We start from the raw sequence: 14,706 nt of genomic DNA, 5'->3' as shown, positions 1-14,706 counted from the left end.
GTGGTCTGTCTCCGACTGCTCCAATACAAGCTTTATAAAGGCAAGAATGCTTGTTTTAACTAATGTACTCCAAATGCCTAGAATTATCGGGCACGTGGAATGTCAATATCTGCTGAATAAATGATGAATGAATACATAAACAAATATTGCATTTCTTTCCTACTGTATGAGATTTCAAACACACTAACGGTAAGCTCTGGAATTTAATTATCTGAATCCTTCGTAAGACTTAGCACCTTGTCATGAACATGTCTCCATCCAACTACAAAATCTTCTTTAAGATCTCTTATATTGACCTAAATCTGCAAGCATTGCAGTGTCATTTCTTTTTGCCTGTAATGAGTCTACTGACTTCAAAGGTAGCTTATCAAAGCAGTTCTATAAAGGGAAATTTGGGGCTAGCAAGTGTTTTTGTCCTATCAGCTGGAAAAAGCCAATTTAGAAAGCCATTAGGAAATGAATGAATAAAATTTGAAATTCAAAGGCATGGGTTATGAATCCAATTATTTAGGAAAGGAACTCCTTTGTTTCATATTTCTGGTGTGTTATCTGTCAAGTTTTGATTTTTATCACATCACTTAGTTCAGGAACTACCTTGATTCAAATATATAACATTTCTCCATAAGAATAAGCTTTAGCTTGGAAAAGACCAATCACCAGCCAGAAGTAAACCGAAATGAATTGAGCGTGTTGTATATGGGTTCCCCCACTTCCTCCCCTCTCTCCATCCCTCCTGCAAATCTGTCTATGTTAAAGTGCCAACATGCTGTCATTTTAGTACCCTACCCGCAAAGTGAACTGTATCTTGAAGAACACCCTGTTTGCTAGCAGGATTGTGGTTCAGTGAGATTTTTCTTTCTTCTCCTTTTCCCCCCTATTCATCTTCTTCCTCATGTCAGTTTATACAATCTAGTGAATTTATCTTTATCATATCCTGCAGTCATGTAATTTCAATAATTTTATCTGAGTTCTTCAAGGCTAACACAGATTGTGCACTTAACTAATTTTTACATAGCATGAATGTGGGAAGGAGAGCAAAAAAATAAAAATCCAATATGGATGGAAATAAGATGACATTCAATGGGGACTTGAATGTAAAAGTCACGTGCAAGATGGTAAAGCCTGACTAACAGAATGACGTGTGGGCAACAAAAGGTGGTGACTTCAGTTCTCTGCATATTAAATGCAAATCAAAATACTGTGGAAATGATAAACATAGAGCTTAGCCCACTTGAAAGATTATAATGTATATAAGGAGAGAAATAGTAGTCACTCTTCTTTGGACTTAGAATTGTATTTTAGACAGTTCATTGGGGCTTAGAGGCTATACCTGTTTGGAGCTCTTGGCAAACACAGAAGATCTCAAAGAAGAGGATGAGTTAAGCGAGACTGCTTGAGATGACATAATTAAATAGCTGAAGAAATGGGAAATATTTATCTTGAAAACAGAAGACTAGAAGGAAACAAAAGAGCTCTAAAAATACTGGTATCTTTTTAACATGGAAAAAAGAGTAATGTATTCTAGGTTGCCCCAGAAGATACAATTGGATTCAATGAATCCAAGTTATAGGAAAACAAACATAGCTTAATGTCAGAATGAAGTCAGTCCTTAAAATTAGGATTAGAAACCTGGGAGATAAGCTTTAAGTTGTTCCCATCCATTGATGTGTTAATAAACGTTTAGATGGTCATTTGTTTAGAGGCAATTTTCCAAAACATTGGTAAGTGACTAGACATTGAGAGCATTTCTACTGGAATGTATTCTGATGCCAGGATCACATACTGAAAACTTAACTTCCGTCCAGACCCCCTATATTCTAAGTTTTCTACTCCTCTGAGACTGTAAAATGATTCTTTTCCCTTCATTGGGGCTTCACTTTTCCTGGCATCACCACCATTTTCTCCCACCATTAGTTTTTTCCAATATTCACACGCTTCTCTCCCCAGCCTGGTCTAGATGATCAGAGACATCACCTCTATTCTAACCATGCCAGACTATTTTCCTCTTTTAATTTTACTGTGTTTTATGCTTTCCGATACCATTTACCTGTATTCTGACCCCAACAAAGCTGATAAAAATGGGAGTAAGAATAATTAAGACAGAATTTGTGAAAAGAATAGTGGGAGATTTTAAAGATCTCCATGATTTCCCTCCACGCTATGGAATGCAAATCGCATCTTAGAAAAAGCTGAGTCAGCAAAAATAAAGATGTTTTTCACTCCAAGATAACTTGTGAAACTAAAGTTGCCTTATGAAAAGGCCAATCACTTCCAACACAACACGTGAGCCTGTATGGTCAGTGGTGGTGTTTAAGTAGAAAGACCTTGAATAGATAAGGCAGCTGCCTCTCTGCTCCAAAGTGTCTGGTCCACTCTGGTCTACCTTCCACTGAGGCCACAACTACATTTTTTCTTGAAACACATCCAACCCTAAAACTCCTACCTATACTTACTGGACAGGGTGAAAACAATCAACAGACAATCTGCATTTTACAAAAGCCTGAAAGTGGTCCATCGTGTATTTATTCTTTAGATTCACTGCTTTGGTTTGGTTTTCGGTCACCAGACGTTTTCTATCATTCACATAGAATAATGTCATTTGCAGATGTGTGATAATTTGAAGCTGTTCTATCATTAAATACCCTCTGGCAGTAAATGAGAGGAAGATGATCTTACAACTTCTGGCCTTACTGTTTATGATTATTATTACTTAGATTCTTTGACCGTGGGCTTTCAAATGATTAAAGCCTTGTATCTTATCTTTCCTGCATCAGTCTTTCCAGTCCTTTGACCCTGGGAAATCTATTTGCTCCTCTGAAAAATGTGCCATTATCATGATACCCAGTGGCTCCCACCACTCCAACATATTTTTACACCAACTCATCTCCAATTTCCTCTCTCCTCTCAATAACTGTATTAGTTTGCATGTCACAGTGTTCTTGATTTTTTTGTTAATTGTGCATTGCTGTCACTCACGGGAGCTGTTTCCTTTCTTCCTATCAGTCCCAACCATTCAAGCTCACTTTAAGAACGTTGTATTCAAGTAAGCAACAAGGATATATTATATAGCACAGAGAACTGTAGCCATCATCTTTTAATAACTTTTAATGGAGTATATTCTGTAAAAATACTGAATCACTATGCCATATACCTGAAACTAATATAATATTGTAAGTCAACTGTATTTCAATTTAAAAATGATAAAGAATATCTTTACTAAAAAAAAGAAAACAAACAAAAAAAAGAACGTTATATTCAAATAAGATGTCCTTCAGCGGCTCTCCCTTCCTCAGTAACATGCCTCTCTCATCTTTCTCCTCCTTTTCTCCGAAGCCCTCCTTCTAAGAAAAATACTTTTATTTTTGGATGTTAGAATTCAAGGATTTCTTCAGTGCACTGTTCCGATTCTTCTCTTCTGTTTTAAGTGCCTGAATTCTGCCCCTGAGTTTTTAAAACAGGTCAAGTGCATATATTCAAATACACCTTCTCTTGGTCCCACTCATTTTCTCCATCACTCTTCTCCCCTGCCCAGCTTCAGGGCAGGGAAATGTGTATTTTGACTTTTCTTTGCGTAATAGTTTTAGGAGCACAGGCTATGTTGTGATTGCCTGCTTCACATCTTACTCTACTATATTCCATGTGTTCTTCATTATTTTAATTCACTAAGATGCCCTTTAAGTAGTGCAAACAGAAATAATAGTATTTTGAGAATTAATTCAATCAACAGAGGTAGAAATCTTAAAAACACTTGGAATGTATTAGGGCTAAGGGTGTGTTAGCCATTGCCAACTTTACTGGTACTTTTTTCTCCCCTAAAAATGGGTTTTCATTAAATCTTCTAAAAGAAGTTGATATGTGTAATTATAAATATCCTTTAAAGGGTTGGCTCTTTTATCCCAGTTATTTTGTTCTTAAAAATATAATATCTGGATATATAAAAGAAATATATTACTTAGGAAAATTCTGAGTGTCTACAGGAATGAATATTATTTGAACATTGCTGAAGAATTTCCAAATATGAACAGCAAAATATCAGAGCTGTTCACTTTCTAGGCATCCATCTCCTCATATTTTTAATGTTTTTCTATGTCCCCTTAAATAATTTAAGCTATGCCTGGGTAAATGCATAGAAAGCAGAAGGTACGTTATCTAAGTAAAGAATTTAAATTTCATAAAATAAAGTAAAATGTTTTTCATAATATGTAAAGTAAAAGTTCCAAAACATATACATATGTGCAGGTATATGTAGACACACACATTTATTTTCTCACATATCTTTTATACAATACCTGAATTGTACTTAAAAATTTTTAAATGCGTCATAAACTAAGGAACATATATAACATAATTATTAGTTAAGAAATGATGATTAAATGAATGTGCATATTTTCCTATTATATATCTTCAGTTTAGTAATTCTCTAAGGCCATTTTAATGCTGGAAACATATATTTTAGTGACACTGTAAAAAAGGTTTACCCTGAATTTCTGTCCTGTTGTTGAGATTATTATCTCTACAATTACGTTTCTAATCTATTTACTTCTTTTTTTCAGAAATACTGTTTTGAATGATACCCAGTTTTGAAATTTGTTCACCTAAAGCCCTTTATTTCAGTTAGATATTATCATTGTTATTTTATACAGTCATTTTTTAGGTTTATCCACCACCTTCCTTCTCCTCATTTTGTCTTATATTTTACTTCATATTTCTTTTTAAAACTTTTTTACTTCTTCTTGAAGTATTTTTTTTAATTTTAATTAGTAAGGCTCTAAGTGTAAAACTCTAGGTCTGGTTGTACACATTATTTGAGAATATTATTCATACTTATCCTTAACATTAATCTTGCTGGCTCCAAAGCTATATTCTGTCAGTATACTGTGTAGATATCATTCCATTTCTTCCTGACTTCACTGGTTTCCATTAAAAAAATCTGCTGTCCATAACTGTCAGTTCTATGTAGTTAATGTAGCTTTTCTCCCTAACCACTTTGATCTTTTTTCGGTTTTGTGACCTAAGTTTCACTACAAAGTATCTAGGAATGTGTTACCTCATGTGATTGCTCTTCAGATTTCCTTCTTTTCTAAACCTGAAAATTCATCTTTTCATAAATTCTAGAATATTCTCAGCCATACTGTTCTTGAGCTTGCTTCTTTCCCATTCTAATTTTTCTTGTTTCTGCTTTCATTTGCTCAATTATTAGATGCTGTATTTCATGCTCTTTACAATCTTAGATATTCTGCCACATTTTCAATCTAAAGTTCCTCTGTAATCCACTTTGAGTGATTTCTTGAGGTATATTTGCCACACCAATCATTCTTTTCCAGCTGGGTCTATACTGATATTTTATCCACCCACTAAAATTTTAATGTCAAACATTTGTTCTTTCTTTAAGCAATGTTTGAATCTTTTCAAATATACTTGCCTGCCATGCCCTGTTCATTTAATATGTCTCTTATTTATTTAGACATAATTAAAATGCTAGTTTTGTGTTTCTTATCTGAATATGCTGGATCTGAAACCTTTGAGAAATAATTCAGTTCTTTGTCAGGTCTGCTTACTCTTGTTCACAGAGCCTTATTTTCTCATTCACTGTGATTGTGTTTGTGTGTGTACAGTGTGTGTGTGTGTGTTGTGCTACAAGTCAACCATACAAGAAGCAGAAGTGTATATGACTAAATGTCTTTAAAACATGGGACTAAGAGGTCTGTCTTGCTAATTTAGAAGTATAATTTATCAAACCACATATAAAATTGCTTGATAAAATATCCCATTATAGGAAATCAAACTTAAAAATATTTTGTCTATTATGTAAATTGAAAAATTAACATTCATAAATGTAAAGAAATATTAAAAATCAAGAAGTAAAACCAGTCACTTGTTAAAAATAAAGATATGAACAGTCTCAGAAGAAAGGTGTATATGAAATGCCCTTAAACACATAAAACATGCCCACTGTTATTATACTAAAAATGCACTTAACTACTTAGCATTTGGCATCAGCTTGAGTGAAATACAAAAGTTTGATGATACATTATGTTGACAAGGCTGGATGGAAACATTACTTGTGGTAGTGAAAATGGTATTTTCTTACAGGAATGGAAATTCAGCAATCCGGAACAGGATTATTTGTGCATATGCTCTGACCTATGCATCAGTCTGCTATTATCACAATAGTGCTTAAGAACGAAAAATTTAGCAGCTGGAATTAGAATATTACGAGGTTTTGGAGTTTGTTTGTTTGTTTTTTGGCTTTTTGTTTTGTTTTTATTTCCTACAGCATTGGCTGTGGCTGTTCTTTTTTAAATTGTTGATTATCTCAGATTAGCTCCCGGCTGTGGATTGAGTTTAGTTCTGCTCTATGAGTTTAGTTAAGCTCTCCTCATCTTCCTTCACTTAAAACCTATCCAAGGCATATTCTCATGGTGAATCCACAGATCACAACAGACAAGCCAAACTAAGTACATTTAAACTTCTGCTTACATGTCTGCTCACTTTCCACTCGCCACAGTGAATCTTGCGGCTGGCCCCAAAGTAACAGGGGAGGCAAGCATACTCCACCCCACGGGCAAAGGGAGAGAGAAATGGATGGACATTTGCAGAGTCATACTTCAGTTGATCAAAATATGCCTTCTTGTCCACAAATATTCACATTCACCCTACTTGAAAAGTTTTAGATCTGGGGCAGGTCAATAAGGGCCATCTGGTAGTGGCAAGAAGCTAGGAACTGCTCAAAGACTCACTGGGCTATGTTATAAGGAAACAGAGGCCGGCATGAAGGAGTCCTTCCTGGGGCTCCAGATGTGACACAACATGATTTGTAAATTTTTCTTGCCCAAGGTACAATCTGAATCTAATTAAGCCTGTAGACTCAACTTCCAGTTTGCAGGAAATAGAGGATAAAGGAACAAGTTCAATGAGAAAAAATAAACAAGTAGACATATTCAGTATTTGTCTGAAGTTAGAAGAAAACTGAACCAGACCCTTGGGGAAAAAAAAAAAAATCAATGTTATTTAAAAAACTTTTAAAGCACAAGCATGGTCCTAAATTTGAAATCTGTAGCAATCAAATGTAATGTGGGTCTCTGTTACGGGGGATGAAAATGAAAGTCACTTGGGGTAATGTGAGAAATTTGAAAGTTCATTGAGTATTACATGATTATTATTAAAATTACTGTCACTTTAATATTTTTATTTATATAGGTATAGATAATACATTGTGAGAAAGAGAAATAGTATCCTGATTGTGTAAGAGAGTATTATATTCTAAGTAAATGCATGCCAAAATACCTAGAGCAGAAGTTTTATAATGTCTGCAAATTATTTTTAAATGAATGAGTCACCTCCCCCACCCCCCCCAAAAAAAACAAAAACAGAAGAAACACTTGCCCTTGTTTAGACTGCATTGCTCTCAAGATGTTCCCTCCTACTTAAAATATGTATGTAAACGTATGGATTATTTGCATCATGACAATCTTAGTATTGTTCCTTAGGGTATACCTGTTGTATCTTGTTTCAGGCTTAGAAAGGAACCTCAATAAATTGTCTATTTCTTTTCCTTCCATATTTTATGCCTCTAACATCATGATTATCCGTATAAATACTAATTTATTTAGTTTATTCAATTTTTAAATTAAACTTCTCATTTTTATTTATATATTTATTTACTTTTGGAAATTCTTCATCATGAAGAAAGTGAACATTTCTCTTAATTCTCTGAGAAGATAGCAATCTCTCTCTCTTTTTTTTCCCCAATCTTTCCTGGTACTTTTTCATAGTTTTCTTTGTCTATGTGTTGATTCCTCATAATTTTTTCATCTCAAAAAAATTATAGGAATGAGCAGAGAAAATAGCTTTTTATCCTTCAAGTTCTTTTTTCTTAGCATTTCCTTTCTTTTCAAAAGAAAGTCAAAGACTGAACATGACCTGAGTCCCTGCCACATAGATTAATAGATTATGTAAAAATGTTTACTTCAAAATATAGAATGATTCATTTATCATCATTGCTAAATATACAAATATCAAAAAAGGAAAAGTGTGCACAAACACAAATCCTAAATACTTCTTATTAAAACTATTTTACTCACTATAAAAACATTCACTGAAAGTAACTGGCACAGTTCTACCCCAAAATTTTCTATAAGTCATCTTTAGTCATTAAAAGCACACGTCATTTATTTCAACAGCACTTGGATTAAAGTTCGGAACACAGTTACACTGACAAAGTTAAAAAAGAATACTATCCTCAAAAGTAAAACAAACCCTTTTTTAAACGTGGGAATGAGTAACACGCATAAGTAAATGGCAGAATATATAAATTATTTAACAACTTCAATATAGTGTAATTTATGGGCATAATTTACCTAGTAAAATTCTAGGAACTCTCTGTAGCCTAATTAAACTAAAATTAAAAGAAATAAAAGTTTAAGGATGAGCAGTACATTGGTACTATATAATACCAATATAAAGAAATAGTTACTTCAAATTAGTACTTGAAAATTATTTTACTCATCACTTGAAAACCTATTTGTGAAAAGAGGAGGAGGAAAAAGGAGGAAGAAGGGAAGGAAGAAAATACATGCACACAGCTCATTGTGTGATCACAGATGATATTATTAAGGACAGAATCATCCTGGGTGCTGCCTGAGGCTGGGTAACTCTATCCTGAAAGATCTTCACCTTATAAAACATATGATATTGCTTCACCTCAATTTCTTGACCATTCCCAGAGCATACATACTGTAAAAGATCTGACCCATCTGTTGGTATTCTATAGCAAGACTGGAAGATGAACAAAGCCACACTGGGAAAATGAGCTCCTTGAAAGACTATATTATATTTCACACACCAGAACATATTAAATATTGCCAAGTGGTCTGTCCCAGATTTCAGTAACAAGTAGTTTTAAAATTTTCTCTAACTTCTCACTTCCAATGCTAAAATCATGTACGATTCTTTAAACTGTCTTATTAACAAACAAAAGCAATCCCAAATGAATCAGATGTGTTAACATTCACCAAGGCTGATGCCTCTACTCTTCAGTAATAACTTTAAAAAAAATCTGTCTGCATAGAATAAACAACCAAGATTACCAAAGATCAAAGAAACAACTGAGAAAAAAAACAACAGCTTTTATTGTTGAAGGAGCATTCAAGTCAAATCAAACCTCCTATATGACAGCTGCAAACACTGAAGCTCACAGAAACTGGGGCTTGCACGGGACCAGGTGATGAGACAGGAAAGGAAAGAGCATCTTGGCTTTCCACCAGGCTCCCTTCATCACGTGACAATCAGGAAGGTGAGCCCCATGCTAGGGATACCAGATCAGGTCCTGCACTGAGAGAGGGTGAGCTTATTTATAAATAAGTAGGGTAACGTGTGATAAGAATTATTTTTACGTATGTAAACTGTTTTATGTTTGAAGCACCACTTTAAACAAGTATTAGTTTCTTCTGGAGAATGGAAATGGTACCTTAGATACCCTCTCAGAGGCGTTATCTATACAACTGCGCCTAAAAGGAGGAGAGTCACTTGCTGAGGGCGAGAAGCAGCAGCACGTGAACGGCCCTGGTCGCTCGTGCCAGCACCAGGCAGACTCAGGAAATGCTTGTTTATAAGGTACCTATGAGGGAGGCTACGACCGAGATTGAACAGGGGCCAAAATATGAAGGGTTTTGAGTGTTATAAAGCAGAGTTTGTCCTTCATCTTGTACACATTGGAAAGCTACAAGATTTATGCACAGGAGAATAAGGTAATATGGCTTCTATTAAGGGGGAAAAAATTTTCATAACAGCAAGTGGGATTGGTTTATAGACCTATTAAAACACATCACCGAGTCATGAATAAATACCTGAATGGAGTCCTTTATCAAAGGGATAATCACGCTATTTAAGAAACAAGTTGGAGGAAGAAAACTACCTAATTATTAATATAAATGAAAGAGGACAGTCACAGATTTATACTGATTGACCAGGTGAACAACAGATAGAAATACAGTAGGCGGGGATGTTTGGACAGAAAGTGTAAACATTTAGTATTGTGTATGTTGTGTTTGAAATTTCTTGGTCCCATTCATTTGGGAACACCTGCTGAGAAGCTAGGTGTAGACATTTAGAACACAGGGGAGAGGTCTGCACTCCAGGCATCTGTTTGGAAAAATTTTGACTATAAATAAAAATGAAAATCCTCTGAAGAAAAGAAAATGGGAAAGAGAGAGGAAAGACAAAATGAGACAGGAGAGAAGCTAGAGCTTGACTGCAAGGATTTTGAAATTTTTTTTCTAGTAGAGAACATGGAAAACTTTAATTTAATTGAAATTCAATTGTATTAAAATCTGCAACATGTTTTCCAAGTTAAAACGTATGGTTAAATCTGTCATCCTGCCTTTTCACTAAATTCTAGAGCTAACAAAGGGGAAAATTATGGTATCATGTTAAGTATCTGGAAAACACAGAAATTAAATGAGTACCCTATTTCAAAATGTTGGATTACATATTCTATTTTTTAATTAAGCTTATTAAGAACAATGCTCATTTCATATTTCTTTCAAGAAATACCCTCCCAGGATGTCAGGAAATACTTTCTGTCAAAACGAAAAGACTTGTTTGGAAAAGAAAACAGTACTGGAATGCCTTAAGCAGTCTGATTCACCACCTAACAAAAATAACAAATTTATTTTCATTAAAGCACAGTCTCTTATTACTTGTCATTTACTACAGTGTATCTTTTTTGGTAGGGCTCATGTCAAAAACTCATTAAAATGCATGAACAAATATAACAAGCTTGTCACATCAGTTTTTCTCTCCTCTGTGAGTACCCTAAATGAATAACTTCAAGGAGAAATAAGTTTGTGTCATAGTTTGTATTATATACCCATAAATATGCTCAGGTTATGAAAAACCTTTTCTATTCCTCGAACATATTATAATTGAAATCACAAATTAAATTCAGTGTGTTATCTGTTTCTAATGGAAACAGTTGGTTAACTTCTCTCCTTAAATTTCTCTCTCTTATAAGGGGTACAAATAATCACACTCCCCACACTCATCTTCTCCTCCTAATTTTGTAATTCTTACAAAATTAATCTGAAAATTACAGACAAGAACACTAATGAAATTAAAGTGATTGCCTGATGCTTGGTATTCTTAGTGGTGGTTAAAATTAAATGATGCTAACACCAACACTGACTTCTTCGGAAACCACTTACATGTATGTTGTGGGGAGACGGGGACAGGACTCGGTTCTGAACTTAACTGCGTCCACATCTTACAGGATCTATCACCACGTTACTCTCGCTTTTAAGATCAACTCAAGCAGAGTTAATGATGGGAGCCCGGGGATGTGATTTTATACACCTGAATGCCCTACTTTTCCAGTAGATTTTAAGCAAAATGAGAGAAGAAAATGTAAAGTTTGTTTGTTTTTTAATGCACCGCAGCCTTCCCAGCACCTAGTGCGTCACAACTAGTACCCACAGTACTAAGACCGCACCCCCCCCCACAGGAGTCATGCGGGGATCAATGAACCGCTACTCAGTTTGGGGCCCTAGGGAATCAAAGTCACTTCTCTGGGTCACAATTACTAATGTGTCAAACAAGGAGGCTGGGTTTCTAAAAGTGGGAACCCTCACTACACACAGAGATTTAATTATGACGCTAGCTATGAATTCTTGGTTGGTGAAACTTTTGATGAACAAATTTAAAGACAATTAGACTCATTTCTTTCTCTGTAGGAAGCAAAATCTGTGAAGGGAAGAATTAGAGTTAGGAGAAAAATTAATAAAGGAAAAGAAGCGTATCATGTATTCCATCATTCTTATCTTTGCCTTATTTTCAAAACTTGGAAAGAATAGGTATGTATAATGTAGACTGTAAATCTCGCATTTCATGCTACTACTTAAATAAAATCAGTGTTTAAAAGTTTTGTCTATCCACGACTTGTATCACTGAAACAGTTAACATTCCTAATACAGAAAGAGTCCCAGTAAATAGAAAAGAAAAAAAAAATCAATGCCCTAACTCAAAGGGCAGCAGAGAAATCCAGTACGCACACACATTCCAAATAAGTTCAAATGCCCATGACATTTATGATACAATGATTAACCTTGCTATAACAAGAGAAATGTAAATTAAAACACCTGAGGCCATTATCACCTATCAGATTAGCACAAATCCATATACTTGACAAAACTGAAAATTGCTTAAAGCTGCGAGTAAGCAGCATTCTCAGACTGGTGGGATTACAAAGTAATGCAATCTCTTAGCGGAGGAGTTTGGAAATCTCCAGCAAAATTAACTATATATTGACCCTTGGACCCAGAAATCCTGCTTCAAGAAAGCTACCCTAAAGATTCACTGGTAAAACCATAAAATGTCACACACACTGACTATTTCTTGTGGCACTGTTTGCACTAGCAACCCAAAGGCTATCAATAGGGAATTTATTGAATATATTTATAAATTAGATAATTAATAAAAAGTAGAACAATCATTCCCATGCAGGTTTCAAAATGAATAAAACGTATCTCTACACACAGTGACGGAGATCACTCTACGTTGCATTGCTTATTGAAAAAGCACAGTGGGAGAGACTTGCAACTCTGGTCCCACAGGAAAGAAGCTTGGAACCACCACTTCATACTGAGACAGGATGGGGGCAGGGCACAGCCATTCAAGGAATGCTACGGCAATTAACATCAAAACGATGAGGGATTCAACCCCCAGGAGGCCTTGAGGCTCAAGATGGTGGGAGATTTGACTTCTAGCAGATCTTGACCTTCATTATGCGCTCATTGTAATATGTTAGCATGGTGAATAACATGCCCACAGGCACCATGGCAGTCCCAAGGCTGGCCACAAAAGGTCAAAGGGTGGGAAATGGCCAACTTCCTGGGAATCCCAGCCCCTTCCCCAGGCTACTTAGACTGGTCCTTCCACTTACTAGCATATGAAGACGCCAAGCCCATAAAAACTGGCAACACAGCGCCTTGCACCCCTCTCCCTCTTCCGAGACAGCCCGCGTTCTGTCTACGGAATGTGTACCTACTTTTAATCCGCACCCAACCCCCACACCTCGTGGCCTTTCTATTGCTTTTCAATGTATCTCTCTAAATAAATCTACCTTTACTCAACCGTGGCTCGCTCTTGAATTCTTTCCTGTGCGAAGCCAAGGACGCACACTTGGCAGGACATGACCCAGGGGCTCAACCGAAGCCTGGGACGCAGCCCTCCTCACGCCCCACACCTGTTTTCCCGCATCAACACCAACAAGTAAAATGCTGAACAAACTGAAAAAGCATCATCTCTTCTTAGAACTGAAAGAGAAGTGAGGTCCCTGGGTACACTGTCCCCCTCATGCCCCCCCCCCCCCGCAACATGGAGAGACAGGCAAACACCGAGCACGCTAACTTACCAGAGCAGAAGCCCAACGAGCTGAAACACCTTCAGGAACCAGTGACGAGGCATCTGAAATGGCTAAATGCTGGAGGCTCAGGATAGACAAGTCTGAGTGGTAAAAACTCCAGGGGAGTCCAGTCATCTGAGATGGGGGAGGAGGGGCCTCTGGACTTTTTTTTTTTTCCAGTCTCCTGGGGTTCTACCAGGTTCTCACAGTGAGGGAGAAAAACCTCCTTGTGCTTCTGGCAGGAGGAGGGGAGAAAGAACTATTTTGAAACATGCCAGAGCATTCTGTTCCTCCTAACAAAGCCTGCCCTCTGGAGAGACTACTTCACCAGAGCCCAGCCCGCTGGGGTTTGATCAGCGCCTGCAAGGCAGGCAGCACGGGAAGTATGCAACCCAGCTGCCTCTAGACGCCCACTGGGGCGGGGTGGGGGCGGGGAATGCCAAACTGCAGCCCGTGCTTGCCAACCTGTCTCACCTGAGTTGGGGGACAAGATAGACACACCTGTGAAGTTCACAGGCCGGGGCAGAGGCTACTGAAAGCCTGAGACCCAATCACAGGAGAACAGGACGCTTCCCTCCCCCACTCCCCAGCTTCCTCACGTCACTAAAAGCCTGTTTGCAGCAGCTGGGTCTATACACGGCACTTCAGGCCTGGCTATCAAACACAGATATAACACACTGAAATGCAAAATACAGAGCTTAGATTGACAGAATAAGCATCCGAATCAGACACAGATACAGCAGGAAGTTGGAATGATCACACCAGGAATTTGAAACAACTATGACTAAGATGCTAAGAGCTCTAATGGAAAAAGTAGACAGCATGAAAGAAGAGATGGGCGGTGTAAGCAGACAGATGAAAATCTAAAGAAGAAAAAAAAACAAAGAAATGCTACAGATCAAAAATACTATTAACAGTAAACAAGAATGCCTTTTTGGGGCTTATTAGTAGATGGCACACAACTAACGAAAGAATCTCTGAACTTGAGGATATCTCAATAGAAACCTCCAAAGCTGAAAAATATATATATATATACAGAAAAAAGACTGAAAAAAAAAATTCCCAGAATACCCGAAAACTGTGGGACAAATACAAAAGGTACAAACACATGTATACTGGGAATGCCAGGAGGAAAAAGAGGAAAAAGGACAGAAGAAATATCTGAAATCACAGTGACTAAGAATTTCCCCAAATTAATGTCAGACATCAAACAAAAGATCCAGGAAGGGACAGGAGGAAGGCAAAAAAATAGACCAATAGGTAAATGGAATGGGACAAAGAGCCCTGAGATAAACCCTTGTAAATGT

At 36.7% G+C, this 14,706-nt stretch overlaps 1 long non-coding RNA gene across 5 annotated transcripts in view; it reads right to left on the bottom strand.

Moving 5' to 3' along the window:
- The window catches only part of LOC123616791 (uncharacterized), a 160,345-nt gene extending 146,003 nt beyond the window's left edge, over positions 1–14,342 (bottom strand). For 2 of the 5 annotated variants that reach the window (XR_006724820.2, XR_012508015.1), the window contains exon 1: positions 13,409–14,332. This is a non-coding gene — a long non-coding RNA (uncharacterized LOC123616791). Of the gene's footprint in view, positions 1–13,408 lie in introns of all 5 variants that reach the window. The other 3 variants (XR_006724819.2, XR_006724821.2, XR_012508014.1) reach the window with 3 other exon arrangements.
- Between the last annotated feature and the right edge of the window lie 364 nt (positions 14,343–14,706).

The sequence above is a fragment of the Camelus bactrianus genome, chromosome 7 (assembly GCF_048773025.1).
Source record: "Camelus bactrianus isolate YW-2024 breed Bactrian camel chromosome 7, ASM4877302v1, whole genome shotgun sequence".
Taxonomy (NCBI): Eukaryota; Metazoa; Chordata; class Mammalia; order Artiodactyla; family Camelidae; genus Camelus; species Camelus bactrianus.
The sequence above is the reverse complement of the archived record's forward strand: the minus strand, read 5'-3'. Positions and strand labels throughout refer to the sequence as shown.